This window comes from Canis lupus, chromosome 11 (genome assembly GCF_003254725.2).
Source record: "Canis lupus dingo isolate Sandy chromosome 11, ASM325472v2, whole genome shotgun sequence".
NCBI lineage: Eukaryota > Metazoa > Chordata > Mammalia > Carnivora > Canidae > Canis > Canis lupus.
This window is the reverse complement of record NC_064253.1, coordinates 2,130,066-2,144,993: the sequence shown is the minus strand read 5'-3', so window position 1 is coordinate 2,144,993 and position 14,928 is coordinate 2,130,066. Positions and strand designations below refer to the sequence as shown.

The 14,928-nt window shown below is 46.3% G+C and overlaps 1 protein-coding gene across 4 annotated transcripts in view; it reads left to right on the top strand.

Annotated features, from left to right (window-relative positions):
• Positions 1 to 14,928, top strand: part of CANX (calnexin) — a 50,661-nt gene that overhangs the window by 6,233 nt on the left and 29,500 nt on the right. The window contains exon 1 of one of the 4 annotated variants that reach the window (XM_035696725.2): positions 11,484 to 11,666. The exons of 1 other annotated variant lie outside the window; for it this stretch is intronic. The gene's annotated coding sequence lies outside the window, so the exon portion shown is untranslated. Of the gene's footprint in view, positions 1 to 11,483; positions 11,667 to 11,901; positions 12,015 to 14,928 lie in introns of those variants that run through there. 2 more of the 4 variants (XM_035696724.2, XM_049116475.1) reach the window with 2 other exon arrangements.

The window sequence follows — 14,928 nt, the reverse complement described above, 5'->3', positions numbered from 1 at the left end:
GTTTTCTGTGATACTGTGACATTTGCCCTTCCCTGAAACAATGACACGTGCTCTGTGCCAAAATAGCAAAGAAAAAAGAATTCTGCATCTATATACAACTTGATGGAAGTCATTTAGATAGTACAGAGGCACCTGGGTGGCTCAGTTGGTTAAGCACCTGACTTTTGGATTTCAGCTCAGGTCATGATCTCAGAGCTGTGTGATCCAGCCCTACATCGGGGCTGGGTAGGGAGTCTGTTTGAGATTCTCTCTCTCTCTCTCTCTCTCTCTGCCTCTGCCCCTCCCCTGCTCACATGTTCTCTCTCTAAAAAAAATTTTTAAAGTCATTCAGATAGTACAGAACACATAGAACACATTTATAAAGAAAGCACATGATTCACTTCACCTTTTTAGGAAGGGCAGATTAAACAGGAAAGGATCCGCATCTGCTCTGTGGCTCATGCTTCTCTTGGGCTTTTTCTTCTCTAGCTTCTCCTTAAACCTTCCTCTTGGGCTTGGTGGTGACAGCGATGGGTTGGGGTGCAGCATGCAGGGCGGCCCCTGCAGTGGTCTAAGGTGGCTATTACTCCTGTCTCTCTTTCCCATGCTCCTCCAAAGCCATTGTACCGTAAAATTAGTTACACAATGTTCTTTGAAATCTGCAAGTACTCTATGAAAAAATCTTTAACTTTTCTGTTTTAATAAAATTTTGTGCATCATATCACAGCACAAAGTGTGTGCCATCTGAGCTCCAAAACATTTGCCTTGGGGTATTGGGATCAGATCACCGGCCACATAGCACTTATTGCCAGCAGAAAAAAAAAAATTTTGTCGTTTTTTAAGATTTTATTTATTTATTGATGACAGACACATAGAGAGGCAGAGACATAGTCAGAGGGAGAAGCCAGCTCCACACATGGAGCCTGACATGGGACTCTTATCCCGGCTCTCCAGGATCACACCCTGAGCTGATGGCAGATGCTCAGCTGCTGAGCCACCCAGGTGTCTCAAGGAAAGAGAATCTTAAGCAGGCTCCATGCCCAGTGCAGAGCCCAATGCAGGGCTTGATCTCACAACCCTAAGATCATGACCCAAGTTGAAATCAGTTGCTTAGTCAACTGAGCCACACAGGAGCCTCTCTTTGTACAATTTTTTAAAAAGATTTTATTTATTTATTCATAGAGACACAGAGAGAGAGAGAGAGAGAGAGAGAGAGGCAGAGACAGGCAGAAGGAGAAGCAGGCACCATGCAGAGAGCCCGATGTGGGACTCAATCCAGGGTCTCCAGGATCACGCCCTGGGATGAAGGTGGCGCTAAACCACTGAGCCACCCGGGCTGCCCCATATTTTAGAAATGTAAAGCCTTGAAAAGGGACAACTGGGTGGCTCAGTGGTTGAGCTTCTACCTTTGGCTCAGGGTATGATCACGGAGTCCAGGATCCAGTCCCGTATTGGGCTCATTGCAGGGAGCCTGCTTCTCCCTCTGTCTATGTCTCTGCTTTTCTCTCTGTGTCTCTCATGAATAAATAAATAAAATCTTTAAAAAAAAAATCCAAAAAACTCAGTGGGCAGCCCCGGTGGCTTAGCGGTTTAGCATTGCCTTCAGCCCAGGGCCTGATTGAGCCTGCTTGAGATTCTCTTTCCCTGAGACACCTGGGTGGCTCAGCAGTTGAGCATCTGCCATCAGCTCAGGGTGTGACCCAGTGCTGAGATCGAGTCCTGCATCAGGCTCCCTGTGAGGAGCCTGCTTCTCCCTTTGCCTATGTCTCTGCCTCTCTCTCTCTGTGTCTCTCATGAAAAAATAAATGAAATCTTAAAAAAAAATTCTCTCTCTCTCCCTCTGCCCTTCCTCCCCATCCCTGCTCATGCATGCTCTCTTAGAATAGAATAGAATAAAATAAAAATTGAACACGAACACCTGTATACTCTTTATCCAAATTCCCTTAAGGTCAACATTTTACTCTATTTCCTTTATCATTTCTGAACCATTTGCATGCACCATGGCCCGTTGAAGAATACTTCCGTGGGTATTCTCTTACATGACCACAGTAATCAACTTTATAAGTTTATTTTGCTACAAATTACTTAAATCGAGCATCCATATTTCAATATTGTCCACCTACTTATAGTGCCCATTAGTAGCATTATCAGTACAGGATCCTATCTAGAGAGAGATTGTGCTTTAATATTGTAAAGGAGACTTCTGTACTGTGGGCAGACACTCTAAGACCATTTAAATACCCTGTTCCTCATCAAAATTTCCCCCTAGATTTAGCTTTCATTTGTGATTCTTGCCTGAGCCAATCTTTACCATTATGTTTATAAAATGTTGCTTTTCCAACACTAGCACTAACGTCATGTTTGTGGGTTGGCTCTTAGCATTCTACCATAAGAAAGAGGTCTCCCTTCTCTATTAGGATTGTGAGATGATAGAAAATCTATTCCCTCAATTCCTGACCCCTGACACGGCTTGTAAAATCTGATTTCCTAAATGATAACAGTACTAGGTGCATCTTTTGCTGTCTTTTGACCCTTACTTTTGCTATAGACTTTCCAAATCCCTTGGAATTTTCTGGGTAATAGCAGTGTCTTTTTTTCTAATGAGGTGACTCTTGGTGGGTTCCTGCATGGAGGTGGGTCACCAGAAAGACCAAGCCACAGTTAGAAGCTTGGAAGCTTTAGCCCCATCTCCCATTCTCCAGAAAGGGAAGAGGGGTTAGGATGGAGTTAATGATCTGTCATGCCTTCGTCACAAAGTCTCCATAAAAACCTCCAAAGTATAGGGCTTCAGAGAGCATCCAGGTTGGTGAACACATCTGTGTGCAAGAAGAATGACACACTTTCAACACCATGGGATGGAAGTGCCATTGCTCAGGACCCTCCTAGACCTGGCCCAATGTAGCCTTTTAACTATCCTTGATCTTATCTTTTATTTTTTTTTATTTATTTTATTTTTTTTTAAATTTATTTATGATAGTCACAGAGAGAGAGAGAGAGAGGCAGAGACACAGGCAGAGGGAGAAGCAGGCTCCATGCACCGGGAGCCCGACGTGGGATTCGATCCCGGGTCTTCAGGATCGCACCCTGGGCCAAAGGCAGGCGCCAAACCGCTGCGCCACCCAGGGATCCCATCATATCTTTTAATAAGCTGGTAAACATAAAAAACTGTTTCCTCTGTGAGCTGTTCCACCAAATGATCAAATCCAAGAGGAGGGCAGGCCAGGTGGCTCAGCGGTTTAGCGCCCCCTTCAGCCCAGGGCGTGAACGTGGAGACGGGGGATCAAGTCCCACATGGGGCTCCCTGCATGGAGCCTGCTTCTTCCTCTGCCTGTGTCTCTGCCTCTCTGTCTCTCTGTGTCTCTCATGAATAAATAAAAATCTAAAAAAATAAAAAAAAAATCCAAGAGGAGGTTGTGAGAACCTTCGATATGGAGGCAAGTTGGACAGATATTGTGGATAACCGGGGGGCCTGCTTGGGATTGGCATCTAAAGTATAGTCAGTCTCATGGACTGAGCCCTTAACTGGTAAGATCTGACACTAGCTATCTCCATCCAGATAGATGGTGTCAGAATTGAGTTAAATTGTAGGACACCCAGCTGGTGTTATAGGATTGCTTGGTGTGGTAAAAACTCCCACACATCTGGTGTTAGAGGGTTGTGAGTATAGTACTGGTGTGAGTAAAGGGGAAACACATAAGAGGGTAGTTTGTTGTTGTTGTTGTTTATCTATTTTTAAGTAATCTCTACACCCAATGTGGGGCTTGAACTCACGACCTGGAGATCAAGAGTCATGGTCATGTGCTCTCCCAACTGAGTCAGTTGGGTGCCCCTAGGTTTTTTTCTTTACACTTTATTAATTTCTATTTTTTTAAGATTTTATTTCTTCATTTAATTTTTTAAAGATTTTTAAAAAGATTTTATTTATTCATGAGAGACACACAGAGAGAGAGGCAGAGAGAGAAGCAGGCTCCACGCAGGGAGCCCGATGTGGTACTCAATCCCGGGACTCCAGGATCACACCCTGGGCCAAAGGCAGGTGCTCAACCACTGAGCCACCCAGACGTCCCCCCCTTTTTTTTTTTCTTTAGATTTTATTTATTTGAGAGAAAGAAAGCAAGCACAAGCAGGGAGAAAGGCAGAGGGAGAGGGAGAAGCAGACTCCCTGCTGAGCAGGGACCCCCCCCTCCCCCCCAACTCGGGGCTTGATAACAGGACCTGAGATCACGACCTGAGCTGAAGGCAGACACTTAAACGACTGAACCACCTGGGAACCCCTATTTTTTTCTTTTTATTTTTTTCTTTTTTATTTTTTTTTTTAATAGTTTTTTTTTTTTTTTTTTTTTTTTTTATTTATGATAGTCATACAGAGAGAGAGAGAGAGAGGCAGAGACACAGGCAGAGGGAGAAGCAGGCTCCATGCACCGGGAGCCCGATGTGGGATTCGATCCCAGGTCTCCAGGATCGCGCCCTGGGCCAAAGGCAGGCGCCAAACCGCTGCGCCACCCAGGGTTCCCTATTTTTTTCTTTTTAAAAAATGTGCTGACATTTTCATTTTTTTAAATTTATTTTTTATTGTTCAATTTGCCAACATATAGAATAACACCCAATGCTCATCCCATCAAGTGCCCTCCTCAGTGCCCAGTCACCTCAACCGCCCCTTCCACCACCCCTTGTTCGTTTCCCAGAGTTAGGAGTCTCTCATGTTCTGTCTCCCTTTCTGATATTTCCCACTCATTTTTTCTCCTTTCCCCTTTATTCCCTTTCACTATATTTCCCATATGAATGAAACCATATAATGTTTGTCCTTCTCCAATTGGCTTACTTCACTCAGCATAATACCCTCCAGATCCATCCACATCGAAGCAAATGGTGGGTATTTGTCGTTTCTAATGGCTGAGGAATATTCCATTGTATACCTAGACCACATGGATACAGATGCAGTGAAATGCTGGGACACCTGCACCCCGATGTTTATAGCAGCAATGTCCACAATAGCTGAGCCACCCGGGCTGCCCGGGCACTGGGATTTCAAAAGCTTTCCAAGTGGGCAGCCCGGGTGGCTCAGCGGTTTAGCGCTGCCTTCAGCCCAGGGTATGATCCTGGAAACCCAGGATGGAGTCCCATGTCAGGCTCCCTGCGTGGAGCCTGCTTCTCCCTCTGCCTGTGTCTCTGCCTCTCTCTCTGTGTGTCTCTCATGAATAAATAAATAAAATTTTTTAAAAAATAAAAAATAAAAGCTTTCCAAGTGATTCTTATGTGTAGACAAGGCAAATATCCCTTGCAATGTAAAACATAGAGACCAATGCAAGAAAACAGGGGGAAAAAAAGAAGCAATGTCTAGAAAAGACACACGGAGGAAAAGAAATCTTCAACTAAAAGTATAGGAGGGTAGCAGTCTGGTGAAGCAAGGAGATCAACAATTCTCTCTTCAGAAAACACTGTTAAAACTGGAGAAAAAAAGAAATCCAAAAATTCATTTAGGGTTCTGGAAATTGACCAAAAGCAAAGGAGAAATTGAGAAGCATTAATCCATGAAAACCCACTGAACTCCAAGTGAGAACAGTGAGAGTCTGTGGCATTTTGCCCGGGGCTGCTCACATTCCCTCAGCCTGGTCACAGGGCAGCTGACCACAACTGGGCAGGCTGTACCATCCAATAGCTTGCTTTCCTGCCAGAGGGGGCTCACTGGATTTGGAACAAACCACCCAACAAGATGCTTCCACACACCCACTAGAATGGCTACAACAAAAATGACAGAGTAAGTGTTGGCAAAGCTGTGAAGAACCAAAAGCCTTCGACATGGGACTGTAAAATAGAACGACTTTGGAAACCAATTTGGCAATTTCTAAAAAGGTAAACACAATTTTACCGCATGAGCTGGCAGTTCTACTCCTATGTAGTACCCCAGAGAAATAGAAATGTCTGTATAAAAACTCATATGCAAATGCTCATAGAAGCATTACCATAATAGTGCCAAACTGGAAACAATCTAAATGTCCATCAGTGTTCAGTGGATAGACAACATGTGGCATATCCATGCAATGGGATATTGTTCAACAAGGAACAGGAATGAATTCCTTTTTTTTTTTTTTACAGGAATGAATTCCCGATAGGTGCTACTAAATGAATGAACTGTAAGCACATCATGCTATGTGAAAAAAGTCAGATACCAGACTACATATGTACAATTCCATGTATATGAACTATCTAGAAGAGGGAGATCCACAGAGGAAGAAAGCAGTTCAGCAGTTTCCTGGGGTTGGCTGAGAGTTGACTGCAAATAGGTACAAAGGCATGTGTTGGTGGCTGAACATATCCTAACCTGAGATTGTGGTGATGGCTTGTATAATTCTGTGCATTTACTTACCATGGGCAAACTTTATGGCATGTAAATTATACGTCAATCAAGTTAAAAGAATGCCTTATGTTTAGAATAAAGAGACTTTTAGATGTGAGAGATTTCAACAAAATCTTATTCTAAAGTAAAGTCTCAGGAAGCAACAGAGAGATGAAACTGCCAATTGTGGTAGTTAACCAAGAAAAATGGAAGATTCAAGAGAACATTAAAACGTGTCTGGGGGCACCGGGGTGGCTCAGTCAGTTAAGGGTCTGCCTTCAGCTCAGGTCATGATCCCAAGTTTCTGGGATCAAGTCCCACACTGGGCTCCCTGCTGAATAGGGAGCCTGCTCCTCCCTCTACCTGCTGCTCCCCTGCTTGTGTGCTCTCTCTCTTTGTCAAATAAATGAAATCTTTAAAAAAATGCCCATGTGTCTGTACATAGCAATTTTATACTATACAGCCCCAAATTGGAAGCAGCCCAGATATGTTACTCAGTGAATGGTTAAACAGGGATCCCTGGGTGGCGCAGCGGTTTGGCGCCTGCCTTTGGCCCAGGGCGCGATCCTGGAGACCCGGGATCGAATCCCACATCGGGCTCCCGGTGCATGGAGCCTGCTTCTCCCTCTGCCTGTGTCTCTGCCTCTCTCTCTCTCTCTCTCTCTATGTGACTATTATAAATAAATAAAATTAAAAAAAAAAAAAAAAAAAAAAAAAAAAAACAAACTGTCCTGTTCATACAATGTAATACTACTCAGCAAGTAAAAGGAATAAATTTGTGATGAATGTTACTGTATAAATGAAGATCTCAGAACAATTTGTTGAGTGAAAAAAGACAGACTCAAAACACTCATACTATATGGTTCTATTTATATGAAGCTCTAGAAAAAATGAATCAGTAGTCAGAGAAATCAAGTCAGCTTTGGCCTGAGGTTGGTGGTAGGGATGGGCCAGGAATTGCCATGAGGGAATGGTAGTATAATAAAAATTGGTCTTTGTTCTGGGTTCCTGGTATGCAGCTCCTAAAATCCTTGGAATTTCCTGAGTGATAGGAGTGACTTTTTTCATTTTTTTGAAAAGATTTTATTTATTTTGAGAGAGAGAATGAGAGCAGGAGGAGGAGCAAAGGCAGAGGGAGAGAGAGAATCTCAAGTAGACACCTCACTGACCACGGAGCCTGGCACTGGACTGATCTCAGGGCCCTGATATCAGGACCTGAGTGGAAATCAAGAATCAGATGTTTAACCAACTGTGCCACCCAAGTGCCTTAGGAGTGCCTTTTGTTATTCATGAGCCTCTTTCAATTCAACTACACCTGAGTTTATGCTAATAAGGTGATTATCAGGCTGGAAACTGGTTACTAGCCTAACCCAGTAAGAAAGAACTGAATAGGAATGTAGGGTGCTCTTTCTGGCTGTGTGCCCCATCCCTCTGGCTTTGTGCCCCTTGTCTCTTTCAAACAATGAAAAGTAGGGGTAAGCCCGGGTGAGGGCAGCTTTGCAGATAGGGTAGAGGGGCAAGTTAAGTTATAAGAAGTGATTGGATAGGAAGGACAAATTGGTCAACAATTTTGTTTATGATGCGTTTTAAACATTTATTTTATTTTCTTAAAAGATTTTATCTATTTATTCATTGGAAACACAGAGGCAGAGACCTAGAGAGAGGGAGAAGCAGGCTCCTCACAAGGAGCCCGATATGGGACTTGATCCCAGGACCCCGGATCACGCCCTGAGCCGAAGGCAGACGCTCAACCGCTGAGCCACCCAGGCATCCCTATTTAATTTTTTAAAACCAAACACAAAAGCAGACATTTATGTGATTGTAAGTAAGCACTACATCCAATATGAGGCTTGAACTCACAAGCCTAAGATCAAGAGTTGCATGCTCTACCAACTGAGCCACCGAGCACGCCCATTTAGGTGATTCTTTATTGAAAAAATAACATTCACAGGTTATTAAAAAGCTTCCTTTTCACTTTTAACTTGTGAAACCATGTGTCGAATAGGAGGTACCTGAGCTTAAGTCAGAAAATGAACAGATCCACAAGTGGATGATGGCAAAATCAACAAAGAACAGATTGTGCTGACAGATAACACTTGGATTCCTCCATCTCTTGGTAAAGATGTTATTATCTGCATGTGGGATCTGATTCATGAGATCTTTACTGTTGGAAAACACTTCAGAGGGGCACCTGGGTGGCTCATTTTGTTAAGCATCTCCCTGTGGCTCAAGTCAGGATACTATGGTCCTGGAATGGAGGGAGTCTGCTTCTTGCTCTCTCCTCCCTACTCCTGCTCTCTATCACTAAAAAAAAAAAAAGGCGGGGGGGAACATTTTAGAGAAGCAAATAACTTCCTGTGGCCCTTCAAACAATCATTTCCATGAGTGGAATGAAGAAAAAGACCACCCATTTTGTAGAAGGTGGAGATGCTGGCAACAGGGAAGACCAGATTGGCAGGCTTACTAAAAGGATGAACTGGGGTCCCTACAGTGATTATTTTTGTAATCTGATCAATTAATCAACAATGACTGCTTTCAGATTGGGGGAAAGGATGCCTGGGTGGCTCAGTTGGTTAGGCATCTGCCTTCCGCTTAGGTTAGGATCTCAGGGTTCAGGGATGGAGCCCTGCGTTGGGTTCCCTGCTTATCTGGGAATCTGTTTCTCCCTCTCCCTCTTCCCCACTGCTCATGCTCTGTCTCTCTCTCTCTTATAAATAAATAAATAAATAAATAAATAAATAAATAAATAAAATCTTTTTAAAAGTTGGAGGGAAGAAAGATCTTATTTCTTGGGGCTTGTCTTTTGCTTCCTTTTTCAAGATTTTATTTGAGAGAGCAAGAGAGTGTGAGCACAAGCAGTGGGAGTGGTGGAGGGAGAGGGAGAGGCAGGCTCCTCCCCCACCCAACATGGGGCTCTATCCCAGAACCCTAGAATCATGACCTTAATTGACTAAGCCATCCAAGTGCCCCTTGCTTCCTCCTTTGAAGAACATTATGCTTTAGCCAAAAAATCCCTAGAAGGACTCTTAGAAGGATCTCCAGTCCTGCCCTGTCTTGGACCCAGAGAGGATCCCCAGGATCAGCCAACCTTGAATTCTCTCTTTTGGGGGGGCTGTACAGTTCACCTTTAGTCACCCAGGCTGACACCTCCCAGTGATGGCTCTGATTCCTCTCTTTCCCTAGCTTTGTGCGTCCAGAGGACCATTCTTCAGCATCAACATTTAATGTTTTTGTCTCTGTACACACTGCCATTCCCTAACCCTGCCCTTAAATCAACCACAAGAAGTGGCTTCCTAACTGGCCTCACGGTCTTTCAAGACCTCCCTGAGATACTACTAAAATAATCTAAAATCCAAATGTAAAATCTAAACCATCTCCCCGAAGACTCCTTGGTGAGGCCTTCAAGGCCTGCCCCTAACCCAATCCTGGAGCTGACTTCCCATCACTCAGACACCTTCCTCCAGCCTAAACAATCTTGGACATGGTGTCCCTAAAAACACTGTTTCCTGCCTTTGCATATCTGTTCCCTCATCTAGGGAAGCTTTCAACTCTCCAACTACAGAAATCCTGCATATCCTACCACATCCAGCTGAAGTCTTACCTCATTCCCCATCCACTCTAGATGAAAGTAGCTCCTGCCAACTCAAAGCTCCATTACCCTCTCTACCTTTTTAGCGTCTTTGCTGCAGTAGCTCTTTTGCTCACATACAGTTCCTGTAACTACATTTTAAGCTCATTGTGTGGAACATGTGGCATTCTGAATATAAGTAAAATTCTCTTACATAGGGGCACCTGGGTGCCTCAATGGTTGAGTGTCTGCCTTTGGCTCAGGTCGTCATCCCAGGGTCCTGGGATCGAGTTCCACATCAGGCTCCCCACAGGGAGAGTGTTTCTCCCTCTGCCTATGTCTCTGCCTCTGTGTCCCTCATGAATAAATAAAATCTTTTTTTTTAAACTTTTTTATTTATTTATGATAGTCACAGAGAGAGAGAGAGAGAGAGGCAGAGACACAGGCAGAGGGAGAAGCAGGCTCCATGCAGGGAGCCTGACGTGGGACTCGATCCTGGGTCTCCAGGATCACGCCCTGGGCTGATGGCGGCGCTAAACCGCTAAGCCACCCAGGCTGCCCCTGAATAAATAAAATCTTTAAAAAAATTCTCTTACATAGATCTAGGGGTTAAACTGGAGAATACTGAACTCTGATGCCTCGTCCAAGTGGCAGGAGGGAATAATGCTGGCTCCTGAGCGAGGCCTTACACCTGCTGATTCTAGGTTTTTTTTTGCATCCTAAAATTCAGCCTTTGCATATCCAAACAAACGGAAGGCTAAGACCAGGACCTACACATAGGTCTAGAAAAACCATAGGCCATTTCCATTTTCTGAGGTTCTCAGCACATTGAAACCGAAGACGTGTTAAAAGTAGGTTGCAAAAATTGTGATGTGTCTGGCGTCTTCGCATCCTTTTCTCTCAATCCTGCCGTCAGCCACAGAGACACCTGTGTCCTTACGTTTAGTCTCATTTAAGGAAAGATCGCTAACCGAAACTGGAAATAACCTTGGGTTCTAGCATTCTGGACTCTGTGCTGGAGCAAGGAGGCGGCAGGCTGCTGCGCCCAGATAGATGACTCTGCAGGAACGGTGGCGCCTGGTGACACAGCGCCGTGCAGCCACCTCCAGGCCGGGCCAAGGGAGCCCGCGCGTGGTTCCGTCCGCGCAGCGCACACGCCGCCTCCAGGAATTGGCCCTTCTCGATGGCCCAACGGATCGCCCACTCCCCTGCCGGCTGCCCTCTGCCCCTCAGCAAGGGGGACGGGATGCACGTCCTGGCGACCAGGTTCAGGCATCAGCGGCGAGCAGCCGCAGAGGCGGGGGAGACTCCGGGCAGCAAGCCCACTAAGGCAGCGGGACGACGCGGCGGCTGAGCGCCCGCCCGGCCGGCCCCGCCCCAGGGCGCGCGCCCGCTGCTCCCGATTCCGCGGCGGCCCGCCCCCTTTCCTCCGCCCAACCAGCAGCCACTTCCTGCCTCTGCTCCGGCCAATCCTTACACTCCACGAAGAATAGCCCTAGGGGGCGTGTGGGAAGGTGCCTAGAGCGATGTCTCCCTCGACCAATCAGCTCCCGGAGCTGGCGCGGGGGAGCGGGACTTGGCGCTGGCCCTGGCTACTCAGGAGCGAGGGGCGGACGCAGGGCTGGGCTTCGCGCGGTGGAGCTCGCTCGCGCGGCAGCCGCGGTAGCTGAGGCCTCTTGGTCCCGCGGCACGTGACGGTCGGGCAGCCTCCGCTGCTGTCTCCACTGCAGCGCGGGGCCGGGCGTGCGGGCGGGTGGAGGCGCGGGCCGCGCACGACTCGAGGTGAGGCGGGAGGCCTGCGCGTGTCCTCGGGCCTGTGAGGACCTCGGGGGGCCTGGGTGCGCGGCGCGGGCGGGCGAAGGGCGGGCGAAGGGCCGGGCGTGGCCGGGGCCCAGGGGGTCGGGTCGGCTTTCGAGAGCCCAGGCCCCCGCAGGCGCGCGGGTCGTGAGGGACAGGGCCTGCTGCGGGGCCGCCTGGCGCGGGAAGCCGGGCCCAGGCCGCGCCGCCGGGGTCGGGAGGCGTGGCAGGTGCCCTGGAGCCTCCCTTGACCTCTGGGTGGCTAACTTCTTCCTATGGCTTTGCTTCTGGGGCTTTCTGAGGCCTTTTCCTGGCTACCCGGGACGCCGCGAGGTGGGTTGGAGTATGCCGGGAACTATCTGGAGTGGGCTCGGGCCTAGTGGGTGCTCGTAGCAGGGGGGGGAAGGTGCTCTCCGATCGCGAGAGAATGCCGGCGATCTTAGCCTTCCAGGTTCAATACCGGAAAATAAAACCGCGGAGTGAACACCGAGCTCTAGCACCCCGAAGAATGTGGAGAATGTGCTAGAACGCGGCGTGGTGGGAAAACTTCAGGCTGAACGCTTACACCTAAGGGGCTGGGGAGTAGTCCGGTCGGAAATGCAGTGGACATTAAGAGCAAGAAAGCACCTGGGATCTCACGGTGGGCACGGCGCTTTATGGTGGAAGAAACTGAGACCCAGAGCTATGAAATGACTGTCCCAAGGTCATGCCGTTAATTTTATGATCACGTTTGGGGCTGTAGTCGAGGGCAGGGCAGGCTTGGTGCAGTAGTTACGGGTAAGGCCCTGGTTCAATCCCCTTTTTGGACTGTTTGTTGTTGTGTGAACTTGGGGCAGTTTACTGATCCTCTGTGGCCTAGTTCTATCCTCATAACGGACATAATACTACCTGATGGAGTTGTTAGAATTAAGTTGTGTGTGCAAGAAGACCGGGAAGCCTGACACATATTAACTGCCAGATAAATAATGATCGCAACAAGTTATGACAGCCCAAATGCTCGTATCCTGAGCTTGGAATTAAGTCCTGTTCCCTAGTACCTAAAGGCACAATTATTTATTTTTATTTTAAATTTTCGTTGACGTACAGTGCAATGTTGGTTTCTGGCTGAAGCCACATTACAGTAAGGGGAGGGAGAACAGGATCTAATGGGTCAGTTGCTGGGCATGGCGCAAGTAAGTGAATGCCGGTTAGACTGAGCTGAATATTAAAAGTTTGTGAGGACAAAGGTGAGCCACGGTGAAGTCTCTTTACTTCTTATTTAGGAAATAGAACATTTTGTTCAATGTTTGAATGAGTAGACTTTTGTTTCTAAGAGAAGAATTGTGTGGTTTTTGGAAATTACTCTGTATCTTAGCTTTTCCAGCATTGTTTGAGGGTCATGAATAGAACCACTGCCGTGTTGTACACTTGCTGTAATTATACTTAAAGCAGACTTGGAACAGAGGTAAAGCACTGTGTGGGAGCTCTCTGCACCAGCCAGGAGGCACACGAAAACTTGCTTGGCAACTGGATTAGGAGAAGGCTAGAGTGGACTGTGTATTAGAGTGTATGAGTCCCACAACAATAGATTTTCTGGCCTATCTGAATAACTATCTTACCAGAACAGACCGTTCAACTCACATGTTATCTTTTCAAGAACCAGGAGAGGTGAACGTTTGGGCAGAGCTGTTGCTGCTGTTTGGGCAATCATGCTCTTGCATCCTTTCGTTAGAGTTCACTTTGCCTTGCTAAGATAGCTTCAGGGACAAAGTGACAGTTGGTAAGCCAAATGCAAAGTCTTGAATTCCAGGCACAGTGTGGTAACTGGCTTATGAACCGCGCTGGTTTCCACATCTTTAATATGGAAATGGGAAGTCTCCCACCTGCCATACCATTCAGGGGCTATTGGGAAGGACAAATAAGATGGTGAACAGGGAAGTACTTTGAAGAGTGTGCTGCACTGTGCAGATAGAACTGGCAGTCCATAACAACTCCTGGGAAAAATAAAAGCTCCCAAACATAGTTGTAACGTATATAACTTAATGTAGAACTTCATCAGGAAACCACTAGTTGGTCGCTTTTTTAACTGCTGCAGATGTACTTTTAAATTGTCACTGTGAACTGTGAAAACTATTTGGAGAATTTTGTTTTTTAAAGAATTGAGAGGATCTTCAGCAGTGTGTTTTGAGTATTCACATGTTAAACCTACTTAGTTTATAGCAAAAAAGAAAGTGCTATGGGAAAACCAATTATATTGTTCCTGTCAATGAAAAACAATTCAAAACTGTAAATAAGATAGTATAGATATATTTTTAAATAGATGAGCATTTACAATAAGACTCATGTTTTATGTAGTTTTATATAGTTCCCCCCACCTCCCCAAATGCTTTTACTTTTTGACCAGATGCATGTGTAATATAATCATAAGATACAGAGTAGTAAAATAGTTCGTCTGGGGCAGCCCAGGTGGCTCAGCGGTTTAGCGCCACCTTCAGGCCAGGTGTGATCCTGGAGAGCCAGGATCGAGTCCCACGTCGGGCTTCCTGCATGGAGCCTGCTTCTCCCTCTGCCTGTGTCTCTGCCTCTCTCTCTCTCTCTCTCTCTCTGGGTCTCTTATAAATGAATAAATAAAATCTAAAAAAAAAAAAAAAAAAAAGCCCAGAACCAAGTGGCTTTCCTAATTAATCCTACCAAATACTTAAACAAGAATTAACCCCAGTCATTTATGAACTCTTCCAAAAATAGGAGAGAGCATGCTTCTCATTCTGTGAGGCCAATATTACTCTGATACCAAAACCAAAGACTTCACAAGAAAACTCTAGTCCTGTATCTTTTATGAAAATAGATGGAAAAGGGCAGCCTGGGTGGCTCAGCGGTTTGGCGCCGCCTTCAGCCCAGGGTCTGATCCTGGAGACCTGGGATCAAGTCCCGCATCAGGCTCTCTGTGTGGAGCCCGCTTCTTCCTCTGCCTGTGTCTCTGCCTCTCTTTTTCTGTGTGTCTCTCATGAATAAATAAATAAAATCTTAAAAAAAAAATAGATGGAAAACCCCTCAAAATGCTAGCAGATGGGATTCAGCAACATATAAAAAAGAATGTAAAAAAAAAAAATTGTAGGGCAGCCCCAGTGGCGCAGCAGTTTAGTGCCGCCTGCAGCCCGGGGTGTGATCCTGGAGTCCCCAGATCGAGTCCCACATTGGGTTCCCTACATGGAGCCTGCTTCTCCCTCTGCCTGTGTCTCTGCCTCTCTTTCTCTGTGTCTCTCATGAA